Consider the following 10,345-nt stretch of genomic DNA (forward strand, 5'->3'; position numbering starts at 1 on the left):
GGGCAGAGTACCTTTTGGCAAATATTCCGGTACCTTGCATTCTGACTTCAAATCTTACCATGGTCTACTTTATCTTTCACTATTCTTGGGTCAATAAGATATCGGACTACGACAGTCGACTGGGGGTGGGGTGGGGTGGAGTGTTGGAAGAGATACCTTGTGGTATTCATTCCAGTTCTTTGTCTTAAGTTCAAGTGCAGCCTTGGCTGATAGATGTAATTTGTTGCAAGCCTGGGGGCCAAGTTTCCAGTTTGAGGATCTCTTCTCTCTCTCTCTCTCTCAGACCTTCTTAACTAACATGTGAGAGAGAGAGAGAGAGAGAGAGAGAAAGAGAGAGAGAGTAGTAGTAGTAGTAGTTAAAAAGAACCCATGAGATCTTTTTCTCTTCTTTAAAGTTACTGACCCGTCATTGATTACCTCAATGTCTTGTTTATAATAAGGCAGCAGGCTGGCAGAATTGGTAGCATGGCAGGCAAAATGCTTTGCAGAATTTTATCCGTCTTCACGTTCTCAGTTCAAATTCTGCTAAAGTTGACTTTGCCTTTCATCCTTTCAGGGTCGATGAAATAAGTACCAGTTGAACACTGGGGTTTTTCTAATTGACTAATCCCCTCCTCTGAAATTGCTGGCCTTGTGCCAAAATCTGAAATCAATATCTTGTTCGCAATGTTTTCAATAAATAATATATGATTTCACTGTTAGAGATATTGCTCTTACTACAACAAATACCATATAATGTTTAGATTTATACTATATACAACGCCTCTATGGCAACTAATATTATTTTTCTCCTAATTAAGTTTCTATTATTAATAAAATTACTATTGTCATTTAATATAGGTGTCTGTAGATAAAATTTCTTTTAAGGACAGTTAATGGTTTGTATTTGATTGATGTAATTTTCTTGTTTCATTAGATAGTGTTACAGATTTATATAAAGTATATATATGAGATTATGGACGGTATGAGTGACTATGAAATATATTCAGTTTAAAATATGTCATTTTCTTCTTCTTTTATTTATGGTTTAAAGGCGGTGAGCTGGCAGAAACGTTAGCACGCTGGGTGGAATGCTTAGCAGTATTTCATGTCTTTACATTCTGAGTTCAAATTCCGCCAAGGTCAACATTGCCTTTCATCCTTTCAGGGTTGATAAATTAAGTACCAGTTACACACTAGGGTCGATGTAATCGACTTAATTCCTTTATCTGTCCTTGTTTGCCCCCTCTATGTTTAGCCCCTTGTGGGCAATAAAGAAATAAGAAACGTTAGCATGCTGGGTAGAATGCTTAGTGGTATTTCTTTTGTAGATTGGAAGATTAGATTAGTACAAAAAATACTTCAGATAATGACTTATGGATAATTAGATATAAAATGAGGGAAAATAGTTTAAAAACTAGGTCTAGTTTGTTTGCTATTTTAGTCAAATTTATTGCTTCGTATCGCATAAAAATTTTCAGTTCAGTTTACACTGGTGTTGATTTTTATTTTTTACCAGTTAAGGATTTTTGTTTAGTGCCCCAATTTAACTTAGCAGTTCAAAGGCATTCCAGATGTTACCCATTCCATCACTTTTGAGGTCTTTAAGGATACATTATATAATGCACCCCCACCTATTTTTGTTTTTGATTTGAGGCAAGCTTGTCTACTATTTCTAGCAGATTGAGTGACCACCTAGTGGTTCTTGAATGGTACTATCATCGTTTCTATGTTTGTCTGGGTCTGACAGAATTTGTTGCAGCAAATTTTCTATGGTTGGATGCCTTTCCTATCCCCAACTCTCACCTGTTTTTTTAAGCAAATAATATTTCTACATAGCTCAACATGTTTCCATAGAAAATTGGAAATAACTGTCACATGATATCAAGACAAAAGTGACACGAAACACGCATGTACAATTATGTGCACACACATATACTCACTCACAAGCACATACCTCTACCCACACTTAAACATATAGTCATAAATGCTTATATGTTTATATAATATACATATATGATGAGCTTCTTTTTAAATTTCTGTCTACCAAATCCACTCACAAGACTTTGTGAATCAATCAAATTGTAGTGCATCTTCATTGCGAAATTTTTCTTAAAAAAGCGAAAATGACACTGATGCAAATAAAATTTGACTTTTGAAATAGTGCTAAATTATGAACTTTATTGTTTTGATTATTTCATCTAACAATCTGTTCTTGCAACACTTTGTGAGAGCGTGCACCCACGTAAACATGCTATTCTCGTTCATCATATCACCACTTGAACCTTGCTGTCATTTGACAACAATCCTCTGTGAAGATCAGGTACTTATCAGTGAGTTCAGAGACTAAAACATGTACTTGGAACCAGTTGAAGAGGTGTACTTGTCTTGAACGACTTAAATTAAGATTGTATACAAAACTACTTGGTGTAATAGATAAAATAGAAGTGCTCTTTAGAGGACACTCTTGGTAAAAGCAAGATTCTTTCCTCCTTATATACTTAAATTTATTTCAAATGGTCTCTTCAGAGTATATATATATATATATATATATATATATATATATATATTACATGCTATTTATTTTTTACCTTTATTTTTAATTAAAAAAATGTGGAAGAGTAAATTTGCACACTGTGTATGTTAGCCACTAAAGATGCATATATATTTACTGACTTGGTATAAATATTTAATGTAAGTGTACTTGTAGGTGTTTTAATTGTTAGCTTTGGCTGTGCCTTGATGTAATTATGTAAGATTATTTGAAATTTGTTTGAGTTTAGATTTGTTTGTTGGGGTTTTTTGTCTTTTTGTTTTGTGAGTGAGCAGAAGGAAACACTGGTACTTAATGTGTTAAAATGCTATCTTCTTTACACCAGAGTTCTCATTGTGTTGTGTTAAGATTAAGAAACAAGGTTTTCTTTTCTTAAATCTTCAAATAAAGTTTTTAAAGCATCTGGTTTAAAGAAAAAATTGGAAAGAAATTTTTCTTTAAAAAGAATTAATAAACTGTTAGTGGAATAATATCATATAATTATTATTCTTGCAAATATTATCTTATGGGTATATTACATTATTGTTGCTGCCCTCCATTCATAATTTATTAACCCTTCTTTTCTTAATACAATGAATACAAGCAATTCATAAAGTGAGAATTAGTTTGCTGTGAGGTGGAGTAAAGTCAAACTGTTCCAGAGAAAGAAAATAATAAGCAATATAAAGTTATATACAAAAATGTGTGCACTTTCTCCCCTTCCAATGAAGGGCCTGCCTTATTTGTAATGTCACACCTCTCCTCTTCCTCACAAATAAACAAACATATTTTTAGTTTGTTAACTGTTTGTATTTAGTATTTGAAGATGCAGACAGACCATCATTAATGTCATTACATTCTACTGTTTTAATTCTGACGAAGCAAGTAATTTTTGTTTAAATTTGTGGTTTTCACCCAGGGTCTGTATGACCCTAGAGGGCCCATATGAGATTTTTGTGGGTCCATGCAAGCAAAATAGTAAATTGGGAATCCACAGTAGTATATGAAGGGTCCATGAAAAAATTTTGCTTTAGATGTGTTTATTGTAAGAAACAGCGACCCTTTTTTTAGCAAAAGTTTTACATAAGGCATGGCTGTGTGGTAAAAAGCTTGCTTCCCAACCATAGGGTTCCTGGTTCAGTCCTACTGCGTGGCACCTTGGGCAAGTGCCTTTTACTATGGCGTCGTGCCAACCAAATCCCTGTGAGTGGATTTGGTTGATGGAAACTGAAAGAAGCCCGTCGTAATGTTTATGTATGTGTTTGTCCTCCGACCGTCGCTTGACAACCGATGTTGGCATGTTTACGTCTCCGTAACTTAGTGGTTCAGTTAAAGAGACCGATAGAATAAGTATTCGACTTACAAAGAATAAGTCCTGAGGTCGATTTGTTCGATTAAGGAAACTGAAAGAAGCCCGTCGTATATATATAGTGTTTATGTCTGTGTTTGTCCTCCCACCGTCGCTTGACAACCGTTGTTGGCGTGTTTACGTCCCCTTAACTTAATGGTTCGGCAAAAGAAACCGATAGAATAAGTATTCGGCTTACAAAGAATAAGTCCTGAGGTCGATTTGTTCGATTAAGGGCGGTGCTCCAGCTTGGTTGCAGTCAAATGACTGAAACAAGTAAAAGAATTAAAGAATAGTTCAACAAACAAGTTTGTGATAAACAAAATAGGAATTTTGAAAGGAGTATAACACGAGTTTTTAAACATCGTATGGCTTTGGGAGCCCATCAGAACAGAATAGTAATCAAAAGTCTCTGTAGATAAAAAAAAAGAAAAGAAAAGAAATGGTTGAGAACCACTGGTTTAAATAAATGCGGAGTTCATTTCGTAATTGATAACGAGAGAGAGAGAGAGAGAACAAAAACGTTACATGGTGAATGTCAAGAGAGTGTATCATGTTGTAAGGGAGATTATCGTTGAAAAAAATGAGAGTTACTTCCCTTGACGATTATACCGTGAAGTATTTTTTCTATTGATTTTTCAAGTTACAAGCAGTTTATATCTTGACAGTTTTCTGAATAAATTTATGCATTGAAAGCTGCATAGTTTTCTTTTCCTTTAGAAGCAAAAGAAAAGAAAATGTCATGCTTATCTCTCATACTTAAGAAGTTCGATACATTTGCGTTAATGTATTGAAGCTGGTCAAAAGACCATTGCTTAAAATCTCCCATTTGAACAAATTTTTATATCTGTACCATCATCTTGTTGAAAAAGCTTACAAGCCAAACTTTAATATTGCTATTTTTAAGGAATTTCTATGAAGTCTCCTTATTACACTGGGGTCAATGTAATCGACTACACCCCCCCCCACCCTGCAAAAAAAAAAAAAAAAATTCAGGCCTTATGCTTATAATAGAAAGGATTATTATTATTATTAGGGCAGCAAGCTGGCAGAATCTTTACCTTTATGTTCTAAGTTCAAATACTGCCAATGTCAACTTTACCTTTCATCCTTTTGGGGTTGATGAAATAATTACCAGTTGAGTACTGGGGTTGATGTAATTTATAAACCCCTTCCTGCCAAAATTTCAGGCCTTGTGCCTAAAGTAGAAAGGATTATTATTCTGAGGATTTGTCCATCCCTTTTTAATCCATGCTGCTTCTGCTCCCTTAAGTGACTACCGTTCTTCCTGAGACTCTGTTCAATGTAATAACTCTGCAATTAGAAGCTTGTATGAATTCTATAAACCTTTCTGGTGTTTGAAATAACTGAATAGTAATTTTTAATAAATAGTGAAAATCACTTTTGGATATATAATAAATAATGTATTGTTATACTTTAGCACTATGTCAGTCCTGATTGAGTAAACTATGATCAAAAAGCATTCTACCTGTGACCGCTCATGTTTTTAGAAGTATGTAGAGCTATGTTTTGCAATATATCCTCTTGTTGGAAATGGGAATGAGTGATTTGGAAAAGGTTTAGCTGCTAATTTTAGCAGATCTAATAGCCACATGGAGGTTAGTTTTGATGTAGAATGTAGTGTGTTTATATAATGTATAGTTAATTTGTTTTGTGTGAGCCAGTACACTTGGTATATAAAATATGAAGTCACAAGCATGACAACACTTAAATTGCAAATGTAGAAATCTTAATTGTCTGTGTCAGACTACACAGAGTGTGATAAGATATATTTACTATCTGGGTGTTTAGTACTATGTGTCATAATAGTAAAACTTGATGAGTGGCATGAGTTAGGCAACTTATGTGTTGCATATGATGGAAGCAATGTGTAATGTAATACGTTTAACTTTTACGTGGGGCTGAAATATCAATTGAGGTGGTTGGGTATTAAGAAAATTATCCAAAGCTACATTCTATGAAAATGGCCAAGGAAGGTAATTTGGGCATGTTGGGAGAATAAAATGACAAAAAGTGGGGATGTAGGGGGCAGGATTAAATGTAATCATTGTAGGAATATTGTGGTTGTTTGATAACTGAAGCAGAAGAGAGAGCCATATTTTGAAATGAGGTTGTTTGGGTTTAGCTAAAATAAATGGGACACGCGGAAGAAATAGATTCAGGAAGATATCAGATGGTAAAGTTGATCTGGTGTACTCATCTTATATCCTTGCCAGCCAACATGGAAGAACATACTTGGAATGATAATGATGATATATCATAGTGATAAATGTGGCAGCTGTTAACATTTTTGTGTGTGTCGGAGGAAAGAAAGATTTATGTAAACAGTTTGATAATAATTACTCTCTTTTCAAAAATGATGTATTTTTCAGGCATGCAATAATAAAAGAGCTCCAGATTTGCTTGACTAATATTTTCATAGTTAACCTGAAGTATACATCTTACACTTTATGTAATAAAATATTATCTTGATCATACACCATCATCAAGATTGTCAATGTTTAGCATCTATTTTCCATGTTGGCATGGGTTAGACAGTTCGAATAAGATGTCTTTGGTGGTGGTGGTGGTGGTGATGATGATGATGATGATGATGATTTCAGATTACTCTGTCAAATGTAATCCTTATTTATTCACATCGTTTTGAATTAATCATTTATTATTTTGAAGCTTCAAGATTTTGATAATGTGATTATTTATATGAATAGCATTGTTGGGTAGGTCTGAGAATCTGGATCTGATCAGATTGAACATGCAACAGGTAGAATATTTGGGATGGATATGATCAGTTTAAATGCTAAAGAGTTAAACCTTAATTTCAGCATACAAGCTTTCATGTTTTTGCTTATTTAACCCCAAAATTGCTCTGATTGAGCAGACCTTTGATAAAAGCCATAGCTTTTCACAAAGACATCCTACCATCTTATTAAAATTTTTTTAAAATAATTTTTTAAATGAAAAGACATATAGGACAGTTAGTCCCAAATATACAATAAGAAGGGATAGCCATGACTAGAATGAACAGCACTAGCAACAATTTTAATTATTGAAGGACTGCTTTGATAGAAAACGTTTCTGTTTTATGTGTAATAGTAAAGCGAAGATAGAAAAATTCTATAAGTATCTCTTCCTTCACCCTATGAACAACTCTAAAATGATTTCAGACATGGTCATCTGTTGTGTTATGGTGCAAAAATAGTTTTTTCGGTTTTGTATTAAAGAGGAATGTGCCAAACATTTGATCATGTTTCCTGTTGATTGAGCCAACAGAAATAAGTGCATAATTCCAGAGCTGTTACACCCTTTGAAAGCCAATATATTTATTCTGGTTTATTGTTAAAAAAAAAAAAAAAAGTAAAGTTGAAATGCTGTCTAATTAATTACTGTTAATGTTAAACATAGAAATAAATGCTGGCTGCCACCAAGCAACAAAAACAATAATTAAAAATGTTATTTTTATAGCCATTAACATCATAGTAATTTGTGGGCAGTCAGCCGAGGTGGTAGAGTGTTGGAGTAAATACTTTTTGGAGGATTTAGTTCTGTTTATCTACATTCTGAGTTCAAATCCCACCAAGGTTGACTTTGCTTTTTTATACCACTAGGGAGAATTGATAAATTTGTCTTAGTCCAGTGACATAGCTAGAGAGTTTAGAAACAAGGGAAACCCTTGAGTTTGCTTGCCGTCACTCTCCCAACCCTATACACGCTTATACTGCAGACCTGAAATTTTCACTTCCATTAAAAGTGCCATCAAGGGCAGATTGTTCATCATCATTATCATCATCATCATTTAATGTTTGCATGGGTTGGACAGTTTGGCATGGAGCTGGCTAGCAGGGAGCTATCCAAACTCCAGCTGTCTGTTGAGGCATGGTTTGTATGGCTGGATGCACTTCCTAATGCCAACCACTTAAGTGCATGCTGGTTGCGTTTTATGTGCCACCAGCATGGGTGTGTTCATGCAGCACTGGCATAAGTGCATTTATGTAGCTCCGACATGGGTGCTTCTCATGTGGCACCAGCACCTGAAAGAACAAGCCTGTATGTGTGGAAGACAGCAATTTTACTTAGCTTGATTTGTCTTATCAAGTACAGCAAATCTGCCCTGTTTTAGTCTTATGTCTGTCAAAAGTCTACAGACTTATTAGACCTGAGTTTATCTTTATTTTTCCATGGTATATAAGTCCTGAATGGGTTACCAGTCCCTCACTGGGTTAAGCTCTGCTGGCATTCACTTTTAGCTGAATAGACTGAAGGGATGTGAAATGAAGTGTTTTGCTCAAGGACACAATACCTTGCCCTGTCTGGAAACCAAAACCATGACCTTATGATTGTTAGTTCCACACCTTCACCACTAGGCTATGCAACTTCACAAATTAGTACCAGTAATTTTGGGAGGTATAATTTGATCAATTATATCCCTTCTCTTCAGATTTCTTCCATTGTCCCAATGCAAGGAATCTGCATTGTTGTTGTTATGGTTTCAATGTTTCTTATCTAATATAAGATGTTACAGCTAAGCTATATCCTATCTGATATCTGATGTATGACATATAGTAATGCATTGTTATTATTGTTTTAAATATTTTATCGTGGGTGGGGGAGTTCTCTTTATTTGTATGTTTCTTCCATCTTGTTATTCCAACTTTTTTTTCTGAGAACCATTGTTGTTCTTCTCATGTTCATTTTTCAATTTGTATTGTTGCAAGTTTTTGTAATTAAGCTAATTTCAAAACCAGTTTATATTAGGTTAACGTTGTTAATAGTAAATAAACTTGTTATCTGAAAGGAAATCTCCCTCTCTTTCTCTCTCCATTTTCTAGTCTATCTTGGTTTATTTATCTGATGGTTTGATTTTGATATTTCCTTATAATATCTTCAGAAACCTTTTAAACTATTTGAAACAGATTTGCATACAATACAGTTGTTTCCATAGTGAAGATTATTGGAAGCCAGGCTCTTTTATGTATGTGTGTGTATACAGATGTTTGTATATACGTCTTTACACGCAGATAGATATATAGATAGATAGATATATAGATAGATAGATTGATAGGAGACAAAGCTAAACTTTATTGTAACAAAAGAAAAAAAAGTTTCTCCTTTTACCTTTCTCTTACAGTTGTTGAAAGTATCCTTGGATAATATTGGGAAAGCCTGAAGCTTTGATATATTTTTTTACTTATCTTTCCATTTTATTCTGTCAAATTTTCAATTGTTTATTATTATTATTATTATTATTATGCAGTATTCAGTTTTATAGGCGTTCATATGAAGTACAACGCACAGACATCCTAAGGGGCATAAGAGCTTCTTTTTCCAACTTTTTCTTTTTTACTCTACCTGCAAAAATTAGTCATTCCTCTGTAATGACCTTGTATTATCTATATTCTATGCTAAGCATGCACTGGTCTAAGAGTGGTAACAAATTGTTTCTAAGAAAATTGCCATAGGCTCCAGTTTGGCTTTCAAACGAAGTCAATGTACATTATATATATCTATACATGTATGTATTTGCTTTTAATTATTGATATTTAACTTTGGATGTATCGGAAGATTTTGATACTAAGTTTTGATTCAATACTCATATGAATAAGGTGGCACGTTGGCAAGATTGTTAACTGGTCAAAATAAAATGTTTAGTGGCATTTCTTCGAGTTCTTTATGTTCCGAGTTGAAATTTCACTGAGGTCGAGTTTGCCTTTTGTCCTTTCAGGGTTGATAAATTCCATACCAGTTGAACACTAGAGTCGATGTAATAGGAAAACGCTTCTTATGGCATTGTTCCAGCATGGCCACAGCCTCTGGTTGAAACTGATAATGGAATAAATGAATAGAATAAATATTAGCATGGGCATGGCTGTGTGGATATGGTCAGTTTTATTTCCCTGCATGCGTACTTAGGACAAATGTCTTCTACTGAATCCCCAGGCCAGCCAATGCATTGTGAGTGGAATTGGTTGACTGAAACTGTATGCAAGTCTATCAAGAGATGCCTTTTTCTGCACATCAAAAGCATATGGCGAATGTGTTTACAGTCTTACAGTTTGCCATCCTTGCAAATTGTTTCCTCATATTTAAAAATCTCTGCAAGTCCTTCTTATTGACACTGTTTTGTGCATAAAATATAATTGTGTTTGTGTGTGTGCTGTATCCCCAAAACATGCATCGAGAGTGATAAAAATCAAACACCCAGTCAACATCATGGTGTTTGGAGTGATCACTAGTGATGGCAACCATCTTCCCACATGGACTCAAACTCAACATGGGACCATACATCAAGGAGGTAGTGCTGCCCTGGGGGGAAGAGGATGGCTACTGGAAGACCCTACATGACTAGGGTCTGGCTACATGACTCTGCACCTTGCCACATAAGCAGGAGAACCCAGTCATGGCTGTCAGACAATTTCTGCAACCACATCACCCCTTCCTTCCTTCCCTCCCTTCCCTTCCTTCCTTCC

The 10,345-nt window shown here is 34.8% G+C and overlaps 1 protein-coding gene across 1 annotated transcript in view; it reads left to right on the top strand.

The window, feature by feature from the left end:
* LOC106881821 (nonsense-mediated mRNA decay factor SMG5) overlaps nucleotides 1-10,345 on the top strand; it is a 109,646-nt gene that overhangs the window by 97,089 nt on the left and 2,212 nt on the right. The gene's annotated exons all lie outside the window — the stretch shown is intronic.

This window comes from Octopus bimaculoides, chromosome 6 (assembly GCF_001194135.2).
Source record: "Octopus bimaculoides isolate UCB-OBI-ISO-001 chromosome 6, ASM119413v2, whole genome shotgun sequence".
In the NCBI taxonomy this organism is placed as follows: domain Eukaryota; kingdom Metazoa; phylum Mollusca; class Cephalopoda; order Octopoda; family Octopodidae; genus Octopus; species Octopus bimaculoides.